The 22,484-nt window shown below is 48.6% G+C and overlaps 2 protein-coding genes across 5 annotated transcripts in view; one reads left to right on the plus strand and one right to left on the minus strand.

Moving 5' to 3' along the window:
• XYLB (xylulokinase) overlaps window positions 1–21,186 on the minus strand; it is a 205,515-nt gene extending 184,329 nt beyond the window's left edge. For all 3 annotated transcript variants that reach the window (XM_075827349.1, XM_075827348.1, XM_075827352.1), the window contains exons 1-2: window positions 21,079–21,186; window positions 3,147–3,189 (exon numbers count right to left, since the gene is read on the minus strand). The gene's annotated coding sequence lies outside the window, so the exon portion shown is untranslated. The remainder of the gene's footprint in view (window positions 1–3,146; window positions 3,190–21,078) is intronic.
• Window positions 21,187–21,319: 133 nt separating this feature from the next.
• The window catches only part of NUB1 (negative regulator of ubiquitin like proteins 1), a 47,152-nt gene continuing 45,987 nt past the window's right edge, over window positions 21,320–22,484 (plus strand). The window contains exons 1-2 of one of the 2 annotated variants that reach the window (XM_075827347.1): window positions 21,344–21,389; window positions 22,132–22,187. The gene's annotated coding sequence lies outside the window, so the exon portion shown is untranslated. Of the gene's footprint in view, window positions 21,390–22,131; window positions 22,188–22,484 lie in introns of both variants that reach the window. The other variant, XM_075827346.1, reaches the window with a different exon arrangement.

Below are 22,484 nucleotides of genomic sequence, written 5' to 3' on the forward strand. Positions count from 1 at the left end.
TGATTGGCTGCAGGCTGTGCTTGGCCTGTGATTGGCTGCAGCTGTCACTTGGACTGAATTGTCATCCCGGGAGGTCAGACTGGAGGAAGAAGCCGGGAGTTATCGGTAAGTCAGAACTTCTTTTTTTTTTTTACACGTTCATGTATATTGTGATCGGAAGTCACTGTCCAGGGTGCTGAACCAGTTTAACTCTTTCAGCTCCCTGGACAGTGACTGTCTCCTGACGTCGCGTACCGGAAATTTTTTTGCCGGGTTCGGTCAAAACGAGTTCGGCCGAACCCGGTGAAGTTCGGTTCGCTCATCTCTAAATTCTGACACTCCGTTTGGATGTTTGTAAACAGAAAAGCACGTGGTGCTTTTCTGTTTACATTCAGAGTTTGACAGCTCTTGCGCGAATCACGCAGTTCGCACGGAAGTGCTTCCGTGCGACCTTCGTGGTTTTCACCCACCCATTGACTTCAATGGGTGCGTGATGCGCGAAAAACGCAGAAATTTAGAACATGTCGTGAGTTTTTTTCAGCGCACTCACGCTGAGCAAAACTCACGGACTGTCTGCATGCCCCCATAGACTTGTATAGGTCCATGCGACCCGCGTGAAAAGCACGCGCGTCGCACGGACATATATCACGTTCGTGTAAATGAGGCCTAATACTCCGTTTTCTCTGAGCTAGTGAGCGGAGCCTAACAGCTATCATGTCTACTATACACTGCACATAATCTGATTGGCGCTGTAATGTAGATAACAGCAGTGGTTTTTATTTTGAAAAACAATCATTTTTGAGCAAGTTATGAGCAATTTTAGATTTATGTTAATTCGTTTCTTAACCCGTTAGTGACCGGCCCATAGTGTTTCTACGTCGGTCACTAACGGGCCTTATTCCGATGCAATAGACTTTTTACGTCGCTGCATCGGAATAAGTAAACAGATCAGGGAGCTGTCAAATCTCCCTGCTCTCAGCTGCCAGACGTAGCTGAGGGCTGGGGGCGTCCCTGCTCGAGCGTGTGAGAGCGATAAAAGTATCGATTTCACCCGTTTAAGATGCGGTGCTCAATAGCGTGCCCCGCATCTGAGTGGTTTTGGAGAGAGGGAGGGAGCTCCCTCTCATCCCACCGACACCCGGCGATAAGATCGCCGAGTGTCTGTGTCTCCGATGGCAGCTGGGGGCCTAATAAAGGCCCCCAGGTCTGCCTGTAGTGAATGCCTGCTAGATCATGCCACTGGCATGACCTATCAGATGCCGGTCCGCTTTACACGGACAGGCATAATACACTGCACTACAGAAGTATTGCAGTGTATTATAAATGCGATCGTATGATCACATAGTGAAGTCACCTAGTGGGACTAGTAAAAAAGTGAAAAAAAAGTTTCATAAAAAGTGGAAAAAAACCAACTAAAAACACACTTTTCCCCCTTACAAACTGCTTTATTATTAACAAACAAATTAAAGTAAAAAAGTTACACATATTTGGTATCGCCGCGTCCGTAACGACCCCAACTATAAACTTATTACATCATTTAACCGGCACGGTGAACGTCGTAAAAAATAAAATAAAAAACCTGCAAAAATTGCTGTTTTCTTTGAATCCAGCCTTAAAAAAAAAGTGATAAATAGTGATCAAAAAGTCGCATCCACTCCAAAATGGTACCGATAAAAACTACAAGTCTTCCTGCAAAAAAAAAGCCCTCCTACAATTGCATCGGCGAAAAAATAAAAACGTTACGACTCTTCAAATATTGAGACACAAAAACAAATAATTTTGAAAAAAAAGTGTTTTCACTGTGTAAAAGTAGTAAAACATACAAAAACGATACAAATTTGGTATCGTTGAAATCGCAACAACCCACTGAATAAAGTTATTGTGTTATTTATACCACACGGTAAACTGCGTAAATTTAGGACGCAAAAAAGTGTGGTGAAATTGCGGTTTTTTTTCTATTCCCCCCCAAAAAAAGTTAATAAAAGTTAATCAATAAATTCTATGTACCCCAAAATGGTGCCGCAAAAAACAAGACCTTATACAGCTATGTCGACGTAAAAATAAAAAGTGTATAGCTCTTTGAATGAGACGATGGAAAAACTTAAAAAATGGCTTGGTCATTAAGGTCTAAAATAGGCTGGTCATTAAGGGGTTAATGACCAACTGGGTGTGTTTTTACTTTTGACCAACTGGCTGTTGTACAGAGGAGTGTATGACGCTGACCAATCAGTGACCAATCAGCCTCAGACACTTCTCATTGTTCCAGCCCATCGTTACAGTGTGATTGTGCAGTGAAAGAAGCTGGGCTGGAACAATGGGAAGTGTATGATGCTGATTGGTCACTGATTGGTCACTGATTGGTCAGCGTCATACACTCCTCTGTCCAACACCCAGTTGGTAAAAAGTAAAAACACGCCCAGTTGGTCATTAAGAAACTAATTAGCATAAATCTAAAATTGCTCATAACTTGTTTAAAAATGATCGTTTTTCAAAATCAACCACGGCTGTTCTCTACATTACAGCGCCGATCAGATTATGTAGGAGACAGGGCACTTATAAACTGGTGACAGAGCCTCTTTAAGTTTATATTTTAAAGGGCTACTAAACGTTCAACAAACTTCTGACATGTGATAGTGATTGGTGGGCGTGCGGGCACTGAGGCCCCCACCATTCGCTAAAAGAAAGTGGCAGAAGTGCTCGTGTGAGCGCTCAGACACTTCATTTCTGTTCGGCTTTTTCCGGAAGCCGATGTAGCGGAGTACAGGCTCATAGACTTTCTATTGTGCCCGTACTCCAATACATTGATTTCCGGAAATAGCTGAACAGACACGAAGCGGATGAGCGCTCACACGAGCACTTCTGCAGCTTCGTTTTAGCGATTGGTGGGGCTCTCAGTGCTCAGTCCCCCACCAATCAAAACTTCTGACAAGGCACTATGACATGTCAGAAGTTTGTTGAACGTTTAGTTACCCTTGAATGTAATGTATTCTTTATTTACAGGAGAAAATGGATTTACCTTTACCCCACCAAATCTTACCACCGTCCAAGTCAACGAGAGAGTTAGGAGACAATCAGCATTTCACAATCAGATCCCTATCAAAGAAGTAACTCTGGAATTGCTGCACAAGGACTATCTGATGGAGAGAGATAGCACGTGGCATGCTCACCTAGACATCCACCGTATGGTGCAGATGGATCATCACTGCGCTCCTAAAACATCAGCAACAGAAAACAAGCAAGAAATGTTTTTATAGTCTTTATTTAGTGTGATAATTAAAGATTAATATACAGGGCTGATGTTAGCAATAGGGTTAAGGGATGCATGGACATCTGGGTAAACATGCTCTCCACTTGTATAACAGGATACGACAAGTGAATGGGACTACTCAAGGCAATTAGTAGTCAGACAATTGTTAGAAATAATAAAGCCATAATGCACACAGTCATATTACAGATCCGTTTGGTATGGATCTGTTATATGGCACCCACAGCCTCCTATGGTGGGCTTATACGATAACTCTCTGTGATCCCCAGAGGCAGTCAGAGGTTTTGTGGCATTCTCCATAATATACCGTATTACAGAGCTTCATGAAAGAACCATACAGCAACCTATTTAGATTAAAAAGCAAAGATGAAATGTTCAAGGGTGGACACTGCCTGTAAGAAGAAGCGACTTAATATATGTAGGTGGTTGTACATGCTGTTATTGGCTATCCTGAAGCTGGGGAACAGGCTGTGTAATAGGCTGCTGAGTTCTGAAATACTGAGAACATGGTTATAAGAAAAATGACTGGTGATTTCACAATTTTCACAGGAAATCTTCCCACAAGAACCCAATTCCTGCATTATGTCAGTTTCCATCTTCTAATCCGACTTCTAGAGAGAGACAGATCTACTATCCTTTCCCGCAGAAGAAAAATCATCTGATATCAGAGGCTCGCAGGAAGCTGGGTCTATATAAATCACATTAAAGTATTTGTAATCAATGAATCAGTAATGAGATTCTTTTATATCCACCCTACTGCCATAAACCCCTTGGAGACACAGCCATTTATCGGATTTTCATCTGTAAGTTAGAGAAGTGTCGGGAGTGTGAATAGACATCGCGTCCTGGCTGGAGGTGATGTCTATTCACTGTCAAGACACTTCAGTAACGTTAATGTGTCAGTATAAGACAGCACATCGTGAACAATGCAGGATCACTATGTGCTGATTACATGAATGGAGAGAAGTGTATGACGCTGATTGGTCACTGATTGGTCAGCGTCATACACTTCTTTACAACGCCCACTTAGTCAAAAAGTAAAACACGCCCAGTTGTCTATTAAGAAACTCATTAGCATAAATCTAAAGTAGGTCATAACTCCGTCAAAATTTATTGTTTTTCTAAATAAAAACCACGGCTGTGATCTACATTACAGCGCCGATCCCAGTATGTAGAACATAGGGCACTTATAATGTGGTGACAGAGACTCTTTAAGTAGTTAAACAGGAGGAATCAAAGTGATCTTCGATTCCACCTGTTGCACTGGCGTGTCAGCTGTAACATACAGCCGATACCAGCTCGGTATTGAGCGCGCTCAACCCGTGAGCGGGCTCCATATTTCCCCTTGGCGGCTGTACGTGACATGTCCTCAAGGGGTTAAGAACAGGTGATTATGGGCTGTATAACAATATTATAATGGTTAATGTTTTTCTGCAATGTGGAAGAAGGTAATGTAAAATCTCTTTATGGTTGTAATGTTTTCCAAGGCGGTCCAGGTGGTCCAAGGCGGTCCAGGTGGTCCAAGGCGGTCCAGGTGGTCCAAGGCGGTCCAGGTGGTCAGTGACAATGGCCAGACTCATGCCCAGCACCTTTAGTGGTCAGGCACATGCCCAGAGCTATATCCCTGTTACCGCAATAGCAGGTGCATGTAGTGTGCGTTAATATGTGGCAGACAATTTCCGCCACACTCACAGCAAATCCGCAAAGGATCAACGTCAAAATCGACATATGCTACATGCAGATTTCAACCTATCCATTGCAAAGGGTGTAATCTGCTGTGAAAATCTGCTGCTTCTCTACACAAAAATGAGCAAGCTGCAAATAAAAAAAATCCGCCATGTCTGGATGCACCCGTACAGTGCAAACTAAGGTCTTATTCACACGAACGTGTCCGTTTTGCGCACGTAAAAAAACGCAGCATTTTTCCTGCATTGCGGTTTTGTGTGGCATCTATGTACGGTGCGAGTCTGCGTTTTTTCCGCGCGTATGTCATCCGTATGTCACGCTTTTTTTACGTCAGCAAAAAAAACTGAAGGTGTTTTATTTTTTCCTCATCATTTCTTTAGCAAATAGTGCGTGAAAAACACGAACAGCACACGGATGACGTCCATGTGCTGTCCATTTTTTTCACGCACCCATTGATTTTAATGGGTGCGTGATACGAAAAAAACGCACAAGTATAGGACATGCAGTGAGTTTCACGCAGTGGACACACACTGCATGAAAAACACTTAATGTCTGAATGGACCCCTAAGAATTGCATAGGTCCATGTGACGTCCGTTGTTTTAACACCAGACGTGAAATACGCTCGTGTGAATAAGGGTGGATTCAAACGAGCCTGTGCGTCTTGCGCGTGCAAAAGGTCCGTGTGTCATCAGCATATGATGCGTGGCTGCGTGATTTTCGCGCAGCCGGCATCATGATGACACTCTGGTTTTCTGTTTACAAACAGAAACGCACGTGGTGCTTTTCTGTTGTCATTCATAGTTTTGACTACTGAAGCGCGCATCATGCGCGGCACACGGAAGTGCGTCCGCGTGCCGAGTGCAATTTGCACGCACCCATTGACTTCAATGGGTGCGTGATGCGCGAAAAACAGGCAAATATAGGATATGTCGTGATTTTTACGCAGCGGACATACGCTGCGTGAAAATCACGGACTGTCTGAACGGCCCCATTGACTAACATAGGTCCGTGCGAAGCGCGTGAAAATCACGCGCGTAGCACGGACGTATTATACGTTCGTCTGAATAAGCCCTAAGGCTTTAGTCAGGCAACCAGGAAAGTTCAACGGCAGGCAAGTAGTAAAGAAGAGGCTGGACGCAGCTGCAGGCTTAAGGGAAGCCGACATGACCGTCCTGGTAGGGAAAGGGTTAATGTTACGAGGTCAGGGAAAGTTGAAGGAGCTGAAGGAGGGACGGGGAGGAGTTAAGGGGGGCGGGGGGGCCGTTACTGCGCTTCCCGCTGTTTCTCGGCATTGAGCCGGAAGCAGCGGGAGGAGTAACACACATTAAGCAAAGCTCCCCGTTGCCCGGTTTTTTAGTAATGGCAGAGGCCTTGATTTTAGAGCGGCTGCGCGCCGCTGCTGTGCACCACGGTCCCGGATGGCTGGAGGAGACCGTGGCTGCATTAACGCGGATCCCGGACGCCGTTTCGCCACGTCGGGCACGGCGTTCGGGGTCTGTTGTAAGGGACAGGCTCCCCTCCCCCGGCCCCCCTACGAGCATGGCTATGGCGGCGGGGGGGGAGTCGGCAACAACCGCTCCTGCGCTGGGCAGGCAGAGAGCGGTGGCAGGGGTGACGGCGATGCAGGCTGTGTCGACCCGTCCCTCTCGGCGGTCCCGACCTCCAGAGCGCCTTAGTCCGGAGGTAGTCCCGCGGACACGGCGTCGCAGAGGGAGCCCGATCCCGGACGCTGCAGGCCAGGCAGCTGGGAGGACCGCCCCTTCCCAGGCCCTGCGTCCTGGCAGGAATCCCAGGCCGCGACGGGGTCCGGCGGTAAGCAGGGAGTCGCAGGCCGGGCTCCCTGTCACCCCTCCCCCATCAGATGGAAGATGTCGAGAGCAAGGTACGGCCGCCCCGCATGGTGATGTTCCGGCCAGGGGGCAGGCTTCGTCAGGATCGTCTAGACGGACGACTAGATCTGCAGCGACGTCGAGGCAACAGGTCCGGTCGGAAGTCTGGGTCCCGGCGGTCGGGCGGCAGGTTGCCGGCCCATCGGTCAGCGCGTCCTCATCCCCTTTCCGAGGATGTCGTTGGGAGGGACAGTCGTCGGCGAGAGAAGAACTGGAGGAAGGTGAACTGGACGTCTATCGTCGAGGTCAGGATGGTCCGGCTGACGGGAACACAGCGCCTGTGCAGCCCGGTGAGTGTATAACTCCATTATTGTCTTATCCAGCGATTTTTATGTCGGGTGTCGGCGGGGGGGCTGCTAGCATAGCATCGGGGGCCGGTAGTGGCGCGGGCGGACGCGACGGAGCGGGTTTGGCAGATTTAGTGGGTTGCTTACGGGAGCTGGTGGGGCGCCTTGATAGGGCCGCGGCGCCGGTTGTAACGGAAGTGTCCCCTGCGGTAGTTTGGGAAGGCCCCAGGGACGTGGGATCGTTGCAGGCGCGTCCTGTGGTGGCGGTTAAAGAGGCGGTCGCGGTGTCGGTGCAGACTGAGGCACAGAAGGACGGCGATCGAGTGCGCATGGACGATCGTGCTCGGGGGGAGGTGTATGTTTGTTTTGAGGGTCCGTTGGGGGCGCATTTAAAGCAGGAGGTGCGTGATCGGATCTGGAAAGATGAATACGTTGAAATTTTTTCTCTCTTGCCGCTGGCTAAATTCAATTTGGATAAGAGCAAGCGGGATGAGAGTAAAAAGGACGAGGAGGAACGGCGGCGGTATAGGCTTATCCCGCAGACGTTCGTTAATTGGTCGCAGGCGTTCGCCATATTGGCTAGTGTGATAGGGGAAAAGGCGCCGGAAAATTGTTCGGCGTTATTTTGTTATTTTGATGCTATTGGGGAGGCTCATAGGGCGTATGGGGGTCAGGCGTGGCTGCGATATGATGAGCAATTCCGTCAGCGGAAGGCGGTTCGGCCGGCGATTCGGTGGGACCAGAAGGATATTGCTCTCTGGTTACGGGTTACGGCTCCGGTTAGGCAGCCCTTTCCCGGGAGCGGTGGCCAGGGAGGCCAGACTAGTCAGAGTGGACCAAGCGGCGGGGGAAAGGCGGGGTTTTGCTGGCAATTCAATGAAGGCCAGTGCAAGTTTGGGGCCACGTGCAAGTTCAAGCACGTGTGCTCCGAGTGTAATGGTGCATCACACGGGGCGGCAAAATGTCTGCGGAAAAAGAGGTCCGGGAACCAGCACGGGGCTGGTCAAGGGGGTGTCGCCGGTGAGGGTGGAAAGGATGGCCCCTTATCTAAATGAGTATCCGGATAGGGCGGCAGCTAAGTTGCTTTATGAAGGGTTTAGTGTTGGTTTTGTTATTCCTCCGCCTCCTTATGAGGTTCCGGTTACGCGGAGGAATTTAAAATCGGCTTACTTGCATGCGGAAGTCGTGTCGGAAAAGTTGTTAAAAGAAGTTTCGTTGGGGCGCATGTCGGGGCCATTTGTGGAGTCGCCGGTAAAAGATTTAGTTGTGTCCCCTTTGGGTATTGTCCCTAAACGCGAGCCCGGAAAGTTTCGTTTGATTCAACATTTATCGTATCCCAAAGGTTCGTCGGTAAATGACGGGATTGATCACGAGTTGTGTTCCGTAGTTTATACCTCATTCGATAAGGCGGTGGGGTTAGTGCGGGCTGCGGGTCCGGGGGCGCTGCTAGCAAAAACCGACATCGAGGCGGCGTTCAGGTTGTTGCCGGTCCATCCAGAAAGCCAACGGCTGTTGGGTTGTTTTTGGAATGGGGCCTTTTACGTGGATCGGTGCCTTCCGATGGGGTGTTCTCTTTCTTGTGCATACTTCGAGGCGTTTAGTAGCTTCGTGGAGTGGGTAACGAGGGGAGTATCCGGGGTCGATTCGTTGATCCATTACTTAGATGATTTTTTGTGCGTTGGCCCGGGGGGTTCGCCGGTTTGCGGTAACTTGCTTCATGCCCTGCAGAAGGTGGCGAGGGATTTTGGGATCCCTTTGGCGCCGGAAAAAACGGAGGGCCCGGTAGCGACGATTTCTTTCTTGGGAATCGAAATTGACTCGGTGGCGATGGAGTGTCGGCTCCCGGCGGATAAGTTGGGTGCTTTGAGGCTGGAGGTGCGACGGGCTTGTAGAAGGAAGAAAATGTCGCTGAGGGAGCTTCAGTCGCTGCTGGGGAAGTTGAATTTCGCCTGCCGGATTATGCCGATGGGGAGGGTGTTTGGTAGAAGGTTGGCGGCGGCAACGGCGGGAGTGCGGGCGCCGCATCATTTTGTGAGGCTCAAGGAGGAGCACCGAGCTGATCTTCAGGTTTGGGATGACTTCTTGGGCCAGTACAATGGTCGCTCGCTATGGATGGCCCCAGCGCAGGATACGAGTGATCTGAATATTTTCACGGATGCGGCTGGGGCGGGTGGCTTTGGAGCTTACGGGGGAGGTCCGTGGTGCGCAGGTCAATGGCCGGCTAGCTGGGTGTCCAGTGGATTGACGCGGAATCTGGCCCTGCTCGAGCTGTTTCCCATCGTGGTGGCGGCTACCATTTGGGGGGACAGGCTCAGGGATAAGAAGGTCCGTTTTTACTGCGACAACATGGGGGTGGTGCTTGCCATTAATAACATCACGGCGTCCTCTCCTCCGGTAGTTCAATTGTTGCGACATTTAGTGTTGGTGTGTTTGTCGCTGAACGCGTGGGTGGTGGCGGTGCATGTCCCGGGTGTACGGAATTGTGTTGCTGATGCTCTTTCTCGCTCGCAGTGGGACCGGTTTCGGGAATTGGCCCCGGGAGCGGAACGTCTCGGTTTGGCGTGTCCGGATCATCTATGGGATCTGGTATCGGTCCCGTAGAGCAGCTGTTACAAAGGTCTTTGGCGCGCACGACGTGGAGGGCTTATGCTGCTTGTTGGAGGCAGTGGGAGGAGTGGGTAAGAGAGTTGGGTGATGTCAATACGGATAGAGACAGGTTGGTGGCACTTTTGTATTGGTTAGGGGATGCCTGGGAGGGGGGGTTTTCAGTAGCGAAGGTGAACCGGTTTATATCCGCGGTGGCGTTTGGGCTTAAGTTGCGGGGCTTGCGGGATGTATCGAAGGAATTTCTGGTATCGCAGGCTTTGAAGGGGTTGCGCAGAGGTAGGGTGGAGGCGGATAGTAGAAGGCCGGTGTCGTTTGCTTTGCTGGGCTTGTTGGGCGGTTCATTGGCATCGGTATGTCGTTCTTCAGATGAAATGGATTTGTTTCGGTTGGCTTTCTCGTTGGCGTTCTTCGGAGCATTTAGAGTAGGTGAGTTGGTGTCGCCAAGTACTAAACAGGCAGGGGGGCTGAGATCTGGGGAGGTGAGCCTTTTTGCAGATCGGTTGGAGGTATGGTTGCGTAGATCAAAAACTGACCAATTAGGGAAGGGAAAACTGATAGTTTTGTTCGCTCTCCCGGGGTCGGTCATGTGCCCAGTAGAGTGCATGCGGGGTTTTACAAAAAACAGGGGGTCTCCAGATTTGCCTTTGTTACGTCATGTGGACGGGTCGTTCTTGTCCAGGTTTCAGTTTGGAGCTGTTTTTAAAAAATGTTTGACGGCGGTTGGGGTTGCAGCAGGCTCATATTCATCTCATTCCTTCCGGATTGGCGCAGCAACGGAAGCAGGGCGCTGGGGGTTGGATGATGAGGGGGTGAGGCGTATTGGTCGTTGGGAGTCTAAAAGGTTTAAGTCCTATGTCCGCCCCCATATGTTGTAATTTTGTTGTTTATGCTTGCAAATGTTATATGGTGGTGCCTAACTGTGTTTTCCGTTTCAGATTCGCCTCCTTGTCTGGTGTGGTTGATGGGTCATTCGTACATGCACTGGGGGGCTTTGAGGGCGGACGTCCGCCCGGATGGTCGCCAGTTGCGCATTCCGCGACAGGATGCGGTTGTGCATTGGCTGGGGTTTAGAGGTATGTCGTGGAACAGGGTGTTGGCGGAATTCCAGACATATGTGCGGCTTGATAGGGTTCCGGAGGTTTTAGTGTTGCACGTGGGTGGGAATGACTTAGGAGTCCGCCCTTTTCGTGAGTTGGTGCGGGATATCAAACATGATTTGTTGTGTTTGTGGGTATCTTATCCCAAGTTGGTGGTAGTGTGGTCGGACATAGTCCCAAGGAAGCTGTAATGGTGGGGGGGGTAGGGAAACGGACAAGTGAGCCCTAATCTACCCGCCACTCTGTCCCTGCCTACTTGCAACGACCCGCCCTAGGCGACGGGGTACAACTGGGCGGCGGTCCCTGCGCTCAGTAAGTGCATGACAAACACGACAAACAAACAAGGGAATACAAGCAAGGGAAATGGGCAGTTGCTCGCGGAAACACCGTGAGCAACAGAGTAGTGAACGAGCCGAGTCAAGCCAGGAGAGTGCGAGGTACAAAGCGAAAAGCAGAAGAGTAGTCGGTAAGCCGGGGTCTGTATGGAGCAGGATCAAAAAGTAGCAGGAGCTGTAGCTGGGCCAGGAAACCTCAAGGAAAGAATTCACAAGCACAGATGGACAGGAAGAGCAGGCTTAAATAGACCGAGGGCGGGAGCTAGCTGAGTCTGGCCAGGTTGCGATAGGCTCTCCCACTCCTAAGCCTGCCAGCCTGAGTGGAGGAAGCTGGTGTCTGTCTCAGGGATGTACACTCAGGTGTTGACTGATTAATTCTGGGAGTTAACCCCGAAGCAGTGCCTGGCAGATCCTTTACAGTACCCCCCCTTTTATGAGGGGCCACCGGACCCTTTCTAAGTGGACCTGGCTTACTGGGGAAACGCAGGTGGAACCTCCTGACCAATACCCCAGCGTGAACATCCCGGGCGGGTACCCAAGTCCTCTCCTCGGGCCCGTATCCTCTCCAATGGACCAGGTACTGGAGGGAGCCTTGGACCATCTTGCTGTCCACGATCCTGGCCACCTCATATTCCACCCCCTCAGGGGTGAGGACGGGAACAGGAGGTTTCCTCGAGGGGGCCAAGGACGGGGAGCAGCGTTTCAGGAGGGAGGCATGAAACACGTTGTGTATACGAAAAGACGGGGGTAACTCCAGCCGGAAAGAGACAGGACTGAGGACCTCAATGACCTTATACGGCCCAATAAACCGGGGAGCAAACTTTTTGGACGGAACCTTGAGACGCAAGTTCCTGGATGACAACCACACCAGATCCCCGACCACAAACAGGGGGTTAGCAGAACGTCTTCTATCGGCCTGAGCCTTCTGTATGCTCTGGGACGCCTCTAGGTTCTTCTGAACCTGGGCCCAGACTGTGCACAGATCCCGATGAACGACCTCCACCTCGGGATTGTTGGAACAACCAGGTGAAACGGAGGAGAACCGTGGATTAAACCCAAAATTACAGAAAAAGGGAGAGACCCCTGACGAGTTACTGACCCGGTTATTAAGGGAAAATTCGGCGAGGGGAATGAAAGAAACCCAATCAAATTGACAGTCAGAGACAAAACATCTTAAGTATTGTTCTAGAGACTGATTAGTCCTCTCCGTTTGGCCATTGGTTTCGGGATGGAAAGCAGAGGAGAAGGACAGATCAATCCCCAACTTATTACAGAAGGCTCTCCAAAACAATGAAACAAATTGTACCCCTCTGTCAGAAACAATATTGACGGGGACCCCATGGAGACGCAGGATGTGTTTGATAAACAAGGTAGCCAACGTCTTGGCGTTGGGTAGTTTCTTGAGGGGCACAAAGTGGCACATTTTACTGAAGCGGTCTACCACCACCCACACCACCGACTTGCCTTGGGATGGAGGCAAATCGGTGATAAAATCCATGGAGATATGTGTCCAAGGTCTCTGGGGAATGGGCAACGAACGCAGTAAGCCCGCTGGTCGGGACCTGGGAGTCTTGGACCTGGCACAAACCTCACAGGCGGCGACGTAGGCCTTAACGTCTTTAGGCAAACCAGGCCACCAATAATTTCTGGTAATGAGGTGTTTGGTACCCAGGATGCCTGGATGGCCAGATAGTGCGGAGTCGTGATTTTCCCTAAGTACCCTTAGCCGGAATTGCAGGGGAACAAACAGCTTGTTCTCAGGAAGGTTCCCAGGAGCTGAACCTTGATCAGCAGCAATTTCAGAGACTAAATCGGACTCGATAGAGGAAATGACTATACCTGGAGGCAAAATACAAACAGGATCTTCCTCCGAAGGAGGGCTGGCCATGAAGCTACGCGACAGTGCATCCGCCTTAATATTTTTAGACCCGGCCCTATAGGTAACCAAAAAATTGAATCTGGTAAAAAACAACGCCCATCGAGCTTGTCTCGGGTTTAGCCTCCGGGCAGATTCTAGGAAAACCAGATTCTTGTGGTCGGTAAGGACCGTTACCTGGTGCCTAGCCCCCTCCAGGAAGTGGCGCCACTCTTCAAATGCCCATTTAATGGCTAAAAGTTCGCGGTTGCCAATATCATAGTTACACTCCGTGGGCGAAAACTTCCTAGAAAAGTAAGCACAGGGGCGGAGATGGGTGAGGGAGCTGGTACCCTGGGACAAGACGGCCCCCACTCCCACCTCGGACGCGTCAACCTCCACAATAAATGGCTCCCTTTGGTTGGGCTGAACCAGCACGGGGGCCGAGATAAAGCACTTCTTGAGGGTCTCAAAAGCCTGGACGGCCTCAGGGGGCCAATGGAGGACATCAGCACCCTTGCGAGTGAGGTCCGTAAGAGGCTTAGCGACGACCGAGAAGTTAGCAATAAATCTCCTGTAATAGTTAGCGAACCCCAAAAAACACTGTAGCGCTTTCAGGGAGGCAGGTTGGACCCATTCAGCCACAGCCTGAACCTTGGCAGGGTCCATGCGGAAATCATGAGGAGTGAGGATTTGACCTAAAAATGGTATCTCCTGTACCCCAAATACACATTTTTCGATTTTGGCAAACAGTTTGTTTTCTCGAAGGACCTGGAGCACTTTCCTGACATGCTCTATGTGGGAGGACCAGTCCCTGGAAAACACCAATATGTCATCAAGGTACACTACAAGAAATATCCCCAGGTAATTTCTCAAAATCTCATTTATGAAGTTCTGGAAGACCGCAGGGGCATTGCACAACCCAAAGGGCATGACGAGGTATTCGAAATGGCCTTCGGGCGTGTTAAACGCAGTCTTCCACTCATCCCCCTCTTTGATGCGAATAAGGTTATACGCCCCCCGTAGGTCCAATTTAGAGAACCATTGGGCCCCCTGAACCTGATTAAAGAGATCAGGAATCAAAGGAAGGGGATACTGGTTCCTTACCGTGACCTTATTCAGGCCACGGTAGTCAATGCATGGCCTAAGACCCCCATCCTTCTTCCCTACGAAGAAGAAGCCAGCACCTACCGGAGAAGAAGAGGGACGAATGTAACCCTTGGCCAGGGATTCCTGGATATACTCCCTCATGGCTTCACGTTCGGGACAAGAAAGGTTAAATATCCTACCCTTAGGAAGCTTAGCTCCTGGTACCAATTCGATAGCGCAATCGTATTCTCTATGAGGCGGTAATACTTCGGAGGCCTCTTTAGAGAAAACATCAGCGAAGTCCTGAACAAACTCGGGTAGCGTATTCACCTCCTTAGGGGGAGAAATAGAATTAACAGAAAAACATGACGTACAACATTCATTACCCCATTTGGTTAGCTCCCCAGTATTCCAGTCAAACGTAGGATTATGCAACTGCAACCAGGGAAGACCTAGAACCAAATCGTACGATAATCCCTGCATCAATAGTACAGAGCATTGCTCCAAATGCATGGAGCCAACAAGGAGTTCAAAAACAGGGGTATGCTGTGTAAAATAACCATTAGCAAGAGGAGTGGAGTCGATACCCACTACCGGAACAGGTTTAGGCAAATCAATCAGAGGCATAGCGAGAGACATAGCAAATTCCACAGACATGATATTAGTAGAGGACCCTGAATCCACGAAGGCACTGCCGGTAGCAGACCTACCACCAAAAGAGACCTGAAAGGGAAGCAATATCTTAGTACGTTTCATATTTACGGGAAATACCTGTGCGCCCAAGTGACCTCCCCGATGATCACTTAGACGCGGGAGCTCTCTGACAGCATTCTTACGCTTGGGACAGTTGTTTACTTGATGCTTGACATCCCCACAGTAGAAGCAGAGACCATTCTTCCTGCGGAATTCTCTACGTTGTTGAGGGGACACGGAGGCCCCGAGTTGCATAGGTATTTCTGAGTCTTTAGGGGAGAAACGAAGCAACGGGACTTCGGGAGGCATCATGGGGGAGTCGGAGGAAAAAACACATAAACGTTCACGTTGTCGTTCCCTGAGACGTCGGTCAAGTCGTACCACTAAAGCCATAACCTGGTCTAAGGAGTCAGAAGAGGGATAACTAACTAGCAGGTCTTTCAGGGCATTCGACAGACCCAACCTAAACTGGCACCTTAAGGCAGGGTCATTCCACCGAGAAGCTACGCACCACTTCCTAAAGTCAGAGCAATACTCCTCAACAGGTCTCTTACCCTGACGTAAGGTCACCAGCTGACTCTCGGCAAAGGCAGTTCTGTCAGTCTCGTCATAAATAAGTCCGAGGGCAGAAAAGAAACAATCAACGGAGGAAAGTTCAGGGGCGCCAGGAGCCAAGGAGAAGGCCCACTCTTGGGGCCCTTCCTGGAGCCGGGACATAATTATACCCACCCGCTGGCTCTCAGAACCTGAGGAGTGAGGCTTTAAGCGAAAGTAAAGCCTACAACTCTCCCGAAAGGAGAGAAAAGCCCTCCGGTCACCTGAGAACCGGTCGGGCAACTTGAGGTGGGGTTCAAGGGGTGCGGTGAGGGGAACTACCAAGGTAGCATCAGGCTGGTTGACCCTCTGAGCCAGGGCCTGGACCTGTAGGGAGAGACCCTGCATTTGCTGAGCCAGGGTTTCACGGGGTTCCATAATGGTGTCAGGGACCAGGGTAGACTAGGTATACGGCTTGTGAATTTGTAGTCCCTGCCTACTTGCAACGACCCGCCCTAGGCGACGGGGTACAACTGGGCGGCGGTCCCTGCGCTCAGTAAGTGCATGACAAACACGACAAACAAACAAGGGAATACAAGCAAGGGAAATGGGCAGTTGCTCGCGGAAACACCGTGAGCAACAGAGTAGTGAACGAGCCGAGTCAAGCCAGGAGAGTGCGAGGTACAAAGCGAAAAGCAGAAGAGTAGTCGGTAAGCCGGGGTCTGTATGGAGCAGGATCAAAAAGTAGCAGGAGCTGTAGCTGGGCCAGGAAACCTCAAGGAAAGAATTCACAAGCACAGATGGACAGGAAGAGCAGGCTTAAATAGACCGAGGGCGGGAGCTAGCTGAGTCTGGCCAGGTTGCGATAGGCTCTCCCACTCCTAAGCCTGCCAGCCTGAGTGGAGGAAGCTGGTGTCTGTCTCAGGGATGTACACTCAGGTGTTGACTGATTAATTCTGGGAGTTAACCCCGAAGCAGTGCCTGGCAGATCCTTTACAGAAGCATTGGCGGTTAGCTAGATCGGTGGAGAGAGTCAATAAGGCTCGGATAAAAGTTAACCGGGCGGTGTCCCGTTTTGTGGCAAAGAACGGGGGCATTTGCGTGAGGCATAGGGATTTGGAGTCAGGATTGGGGAATTTCTGGAGGAGTGACGGGGTTCATCTGACCGAGGTTGGCATTGATATTTGGAGCTTGGCTATAGCAGAAGGCATAGAAAGGGCGGTGGTGGTGTGGAGGAACTCACAGGCTTAAGGTGGTCAAGGCCTGTTTCGCGGTGGCGGGGGGAGTCCTTGAGGCCAGTCAGTACAAAATGGTGGGGGGGTCGCATCGGGGGTATGCGTCCCCCAAAAAAGGTACATGGTTGAAGACTTCATCGGGTGTTATCCCTTTGAAGTGGTCTTCTGGTAGAAGGTATGTCACTTGAAGGCTTCATCGGGTGTTATCCCTTTGAAGTGGACTTCTAGTGGTCGGTATATCACTTGAGGGCTTCATCGGGTGTTATCCCCTTGAAGTGGACTTCTAGTGGTTGGAGCCATCTGCAGAGGTGAACGGTGCTTCCGAGCTGGTTTACGGCTGGAGGTAATTAGTGGTTTGCAGATGGCTAATTCGGTGTGTTCTTGAAAGGAACATCTGAAGGGGCTTCAAGGACTTCCTCTGCTCGGGTTAATGTTAACGTTTAATTGTTATTTATGATTCTGACCCATGTTGGGTCATGTGAATTATTAGGAGGAATTCTCTGGTGGATTCCTAACTAGTTATCCGAATGTTTCGGATTTAAATTGTTTTTATAAAACTGTGAAATTAATAAACGGCTGCTGTGGCCATTTCACATCCAACCTCGGTGTCATGTGTCGTTACTAAATGGGGGTGGGGGATAGTATGGTTTAAGGTTAACACACGACTCTACCTAGGCAGGTCAAGAAGAGGCTGGACGCAGCTGCAGGCTTAAGGGAAGCCAACATGACCGTCCTGGTAGGGAAAGGGTTAATGTTACGAGGTCAGGGAAAGTTGAAGGAGCTGAAGGAGGGACGGGGAGGAGTTAAGGGGGGCGGGGGGGCCGTTACTGCGCTTCCCGCTGTTTCTCGGCATTGAGCCGGAAGCAGCGGGAGGAGTAACACACATTAAGCAAAGCTCCCACCCTCCCACCCTTGTTTTGTTACTCCTTAGGTCTTATGTACGTCTGCCTATGAGCGTTTTGTTTTATTTTGTGTGCTTATTTAACATGTTTTTCTTTTTTCCGGAGTAGGTTCTGTTGTCATGGCAGCTGGCGGGGGGAGTCCTTGAGGCCAGTCAGTACAAAATGGTGGGGGGGTCGCATCGGGGGTATGCGTCCCCCAAAAAAGGTACATGGTTGAAGACTTCATCGGGTGTTATCCCTTTGAAGTGGTCTTCTGGTAGAAGGTATGTCACTTGAAGGCTTCATCGGGTGTTATCCCTTTGAAGTGGACTTCTAGTGGTCGGTATATCACTTGAGGGCTTCATCGGGTGTTATCCCCTTGAAGTGGACTTCTAGTGGTTGGAGCCATCTGCAGAGGTGAACGGTGCTTCCGAGCTGGTTTACGGCTGGAGGTAATTAGTGGTTTGCAGATGGCTAATTCGGTGTGTTCTTGAAAGGAACATCTGAAGGGGCTTCAAGGACTTCCTCTGCTCGGGTTAATGTTAACGTTTAATTGTTATTTATGATTCTGACCCATGTTGGGTCATGTGAATTATTAGGAGGAATTCTCTGGTGGATTCCTAACTAGTTATCCGAATGTTTCGGATTTAAATTGTTTTTATAAAACTGTGAAATTAATAAACGGCTGCTGTGGCCATTTCACATCCAACCTCGGTGTCATGTGTCGTTACTAAATGGGGGTGGGGGATAGTATGGTTTAAGGTTAACACACGACTCTACCTAGGCAGGTCATGTCAGACTGTAAGGACCCTTTGCATATGGCCGGCGTATAGTTTTCCTCCTGAGTGGCACAGAAACGCAAGAGAGAAATTGATGCCAGGACTTATCCCATGGGAGCAGTTTTGGCATCTGATGCATCATTTGTGATGAAGACGTCTCCCTGCGACGGACAGAAAGATGCTCCATGCAGCATTTTTCTGTCTGGCTATGGACGCCTGATCGGTGCACAATGTGCAGTGTCTCCATAACTTTGTCATCAGTTGTGTCTGGCTCATGAATATAAGGCTGGGTTCACACGAGCATGTTTGGTCCGTAAAGGACGGAATGCATTTCGGCCGCAAATCCCGGACCGAACACACTGCAGGGAGCCGGGCTCCTAGCATCATACTTATGTACGACGCTAGGAGTCCCTGCCTCGATGCGGGACAACTGTCCCATACTGTAATCATGTTTTCAGTACGGGACAGTAGTTCCACGGAGAGGCAGGGACTCCTAGCGTCGTACATAAGTATGATGCTAGGAGCCCGGCTCCCTGCAGTGTGTTCGGTCCGGGACTTGCGGCCGAAATACGTTCCGTCCTTTACAGACCGAACATGCTCGTGTGAATACAGCCTTAGGGTATGTGCACACGGTAGCAGGATTTTACGTCTGAAAAGACAGACTGTTTTCAGGAGAAAACAGCTGCCTCGTTTCAGACGTAAATGCTCCTCCTCACATTTTGCGAGGCTTCTCTGACAGCCGTAAATTTTGAGCTGTGCTTCATTGAGTTCAATGAAGAACGGCTCAAATTACGTCTGAAAGAAATGTCCTGCACTTCTTTTGACGAGGCTGTATTTTTACGCGTCGTCGTTTGACAGCTGTCAAACGACGACGCGTAAATGACCGGTTGTCTGCACAGTACGTCGGCAAACCCATTCAAATGAATGGGCAGATGTTTGCCGACGTATTGTAGCCCTATTTTCAGACATAAAACGAGGCATATTACGCCTCGTTTACGTCTCAAAATAGGTCGTGTGAACCCAGCCTAACAACTGGCTGGAAACAAGTGATATACAGGACACACTACCAGTAGGAGATAGGGGAGAATGACTATGCCTGTTCTGTGCCTTTTCTTATATTGGAAGATTTTCATATACTTCCACTCTTTTGCTGAAATCCATGTACAGCCAAGATCACACGTCAGTATTTTGCATCAGTGTTTGTTAACCAAAACATTGACGAGGTGCAAATATTTTCACTGTACTTTCCTTGTATGCTCAACTCCTGGTTTTGGTTACAAATACTGATCTAAATACTGTCGTGTGGCCCAATGTGTCAATTGTCTATTGATTTACCTTAATTCTTTTGAATGTATTTTTTAGGGTCATTTTCTTTCTGAACCTGGGTTTACATGATGCATTTTTGTTACATATTTTACATGAGGTTTTTTTTGTTTTGGTAGATAAACCCCCATGTCTCTCAATGGGAGTTCATCAACCAAAAACAAAAACGCAGCAAAAACGCAGTGTGAACCCAGCCTTATTGATTCAAATTACAGCTGATTTTACTTCACTTTGTAGGTCGTACATAGGAAAAATAGGCAGAAACGGGGGGGGGGGGGGGATTCATAATTAATTTTTTTACTATCAGCCCTAACCTTCATGTACTGTAGATTTATACAGCAAGTATTGAACTCCAACAGCAGTGATCTCCCCCTAGTGGTGGCTGTAGGGTAGTACTATGACTGTACGCAGCTGCTTCTACAGAGGGAAATATAGAATGACCTACATGACCCATATTATTAATCATGTAGAATTTATGGGGAGTCTTTGCATGCCAAGGGACAAAAAGTCCAAAGATTTTATCTTCAAACCTGCACTAACATAAATAACCTTTAGGCCTCCTCCACACACAGAACACTTATTGCGTTAAACTGCATAAAAAAACTCTTCTAAAAACGCCAGCAGTTTTAATTATAAGGGTATGTTCACACTGCTTTTTTTTCAGCCATTTTTCGGGTCGTGAACGCCCCAAAAAATGTCTGGAAAAAATTAAAGCTGAACACCTCCAAACATCAGTCCATTGATTTGAATGAGAAAAACTGTGTTTCGTTCCGAAGGGGCATTTACGCAGCAGGTTGAAAAAACGAAACATAATAAACGCCACGTAAAAAGAAGTGCACGTCACTTCCTGAGACCTTTTTGGAGACGTTTTTCATTGTGTCAATAGAAAAACAGCTACAAAAATGGGCACAAAAAACACCTCAAAAACGCTTGATGCTTAAAAATGGCTGAAAATCAGGGGCTGTTTTCCCTTGAAAACAGCTCCATATTTTATAGCCTAAGATACGTTTAAGGTGTTTTTGGTGGCGTATTTTTATGTGATGTCATTTTGTACATGCTTTTTTTCTGCCGTTTTTGAAGTCCTATAGAGAAGCCTATGGGGAAAAACGCCTAAAAAAAGCCACTGATCACAAAATTGTCTCAATAACACCACAAACTAAAACAGTTGTGTGTAGTGCATTTAGTACTTTACTATAGTTTAATGTAACATCTAGCTGCACGTAGTACTGCATAAAAAAGCAGTGGTAAAAACACCATTGAAAAAGCCACAAAAAACGCACAAAAACGATGTGTGTGAATCCACCCATAGGCCTCCTTCACTCCTTTTTTCAGTGTTTTTCTACATGCATTTTTAGTGTCATTTTGTACTTGCATTTTTCTTATAGAACTATTGGACTTTAAAAACGCTTTAAAACTGAACCCAAACTGCTCTGTGTGAACAAAGCTTATAGAGGTCTCCTGCTTTCTCTTCCCCGCACAAGCTCCTGTATCCCATAGTACTTCAATAACAATGGCGCCCCCTGCGGTCACAGTAGGCTAGTACCTCACTTAGATGCTTCTCAGCTGATTGTTGTGGTTACATTATCCGCTCGCTATCTCTACAGCAGGACAAAGGTGCGCAGCCAAACTTTCCCCACGACAGAGGACTGGCCACAACCTAACCAACACTACTAGTTTCCTGAACTTTAACCAATCAGTGCCCTTCTATCATGTACACCTCATCAGAGCTGCTTAGTGATTGGATGATCGGGTGAATGTGGGCGGTCATTGAAGCGTGACTGTGTTTTCTTCCGGTGTACACAACATTACTACAGTCTGTCTTACGTTAGGTGACCGGAGCGGCGGCTGTGGGAGGTGAGCACTGTATGTGACGGTCTATAGGAAACCATGGCGTTACTGGCTGTGTGTACATAGCAGGCTGTAGTATATAAGTTAGAATAATTATACAGTATTGTACACTGTATTGTATAGCAGAAATATAGGGGATTCTTACCATTTTGCTTAATGGTAGATGGTCTTTGTAATCTCAGAAGTGCCTGAAACCCTTTAGCGCTAGTCAGCAGCACGCTAATATCTTCACGCCCAATGATCCGCCAAACGCACGCTCATACGGACGTTCATGCCTGATCATTGCCCTGCGTAAGGGTAAGAACACGGGTCGGAAGGCGCTCGCGGCCACAAAACCATGCCCCCATGCAGCGGCAAATGCCACTGAACGATTGTTCGTCCCCATATATTCTGAATATTGCTCCATTTAAAAGGAACTAAATGAGCGACGCGCGGTATTGCCTTTCAGCGCTTGTTTACCGGGCAGAGTATCTATCCATGTAAATCCACCCTTGGATTATAAAAATACCCGACTTGTCTCGAAGAGTCCTGGTACTATAAAGAGCACCTGTACCTGTTTGAGTTAGGACTACGGTGAGGGTACCAGGAAAGGGACTGTCTCCAACCGTGATTTGTTCTTCTATGGGGACTTATTATAGGCTGTGTACACCTCTGTAAGCATTTTTTTTATATATATTTATATCCACGTCTTGTGTCATTTTAAGCAACTTTTACCATGACTTATCTTTTTTTACTTTTTATGATACAGCTTGTATGTATCCTGAACTGACGGCTCGGCTTGTGCCTCTGACACAAAGGATCCAGGTATTATCAGTCACATCTAAGATGTGATCTATATTATACAGGGTACATAGAAGCTGTATCATAAAAAGTAAAAAAAAGAATCATTTAACATTTACTTAAAAATACAAAGACATTGATTTAGTTTTAAAAAAAGAATTTTTACAAAGGTGTACGTAGCTTTTAATGTAAAAAAAAAATATTGGAATTCTCTTGGGGGTTGTACAGGCTGCTATCAAACTATCAAGGATGTTTAGCTTCTAAAGCTGGCCATGAATGTTGGATGAACGTTCGTCGACAATTTATTCTCCCAACTCCGGT

Source organism: Rhinoderma darwinii, chromosome 5 (assembly GCF_050947455.1).
Source record: "Rhinoderma darwinii isolate aRhiDar2 chromosome 5, aRhiDar2.hap1, whole genome shotgun sequence".
NCBI classification, from domain to species: domain Eukaryota; kingdom Metazoa; phylum Chordata; class Amphibia; order Anura; family Rhinodermatidae; genus Rhinoderma; species Rhinoderma darwinii.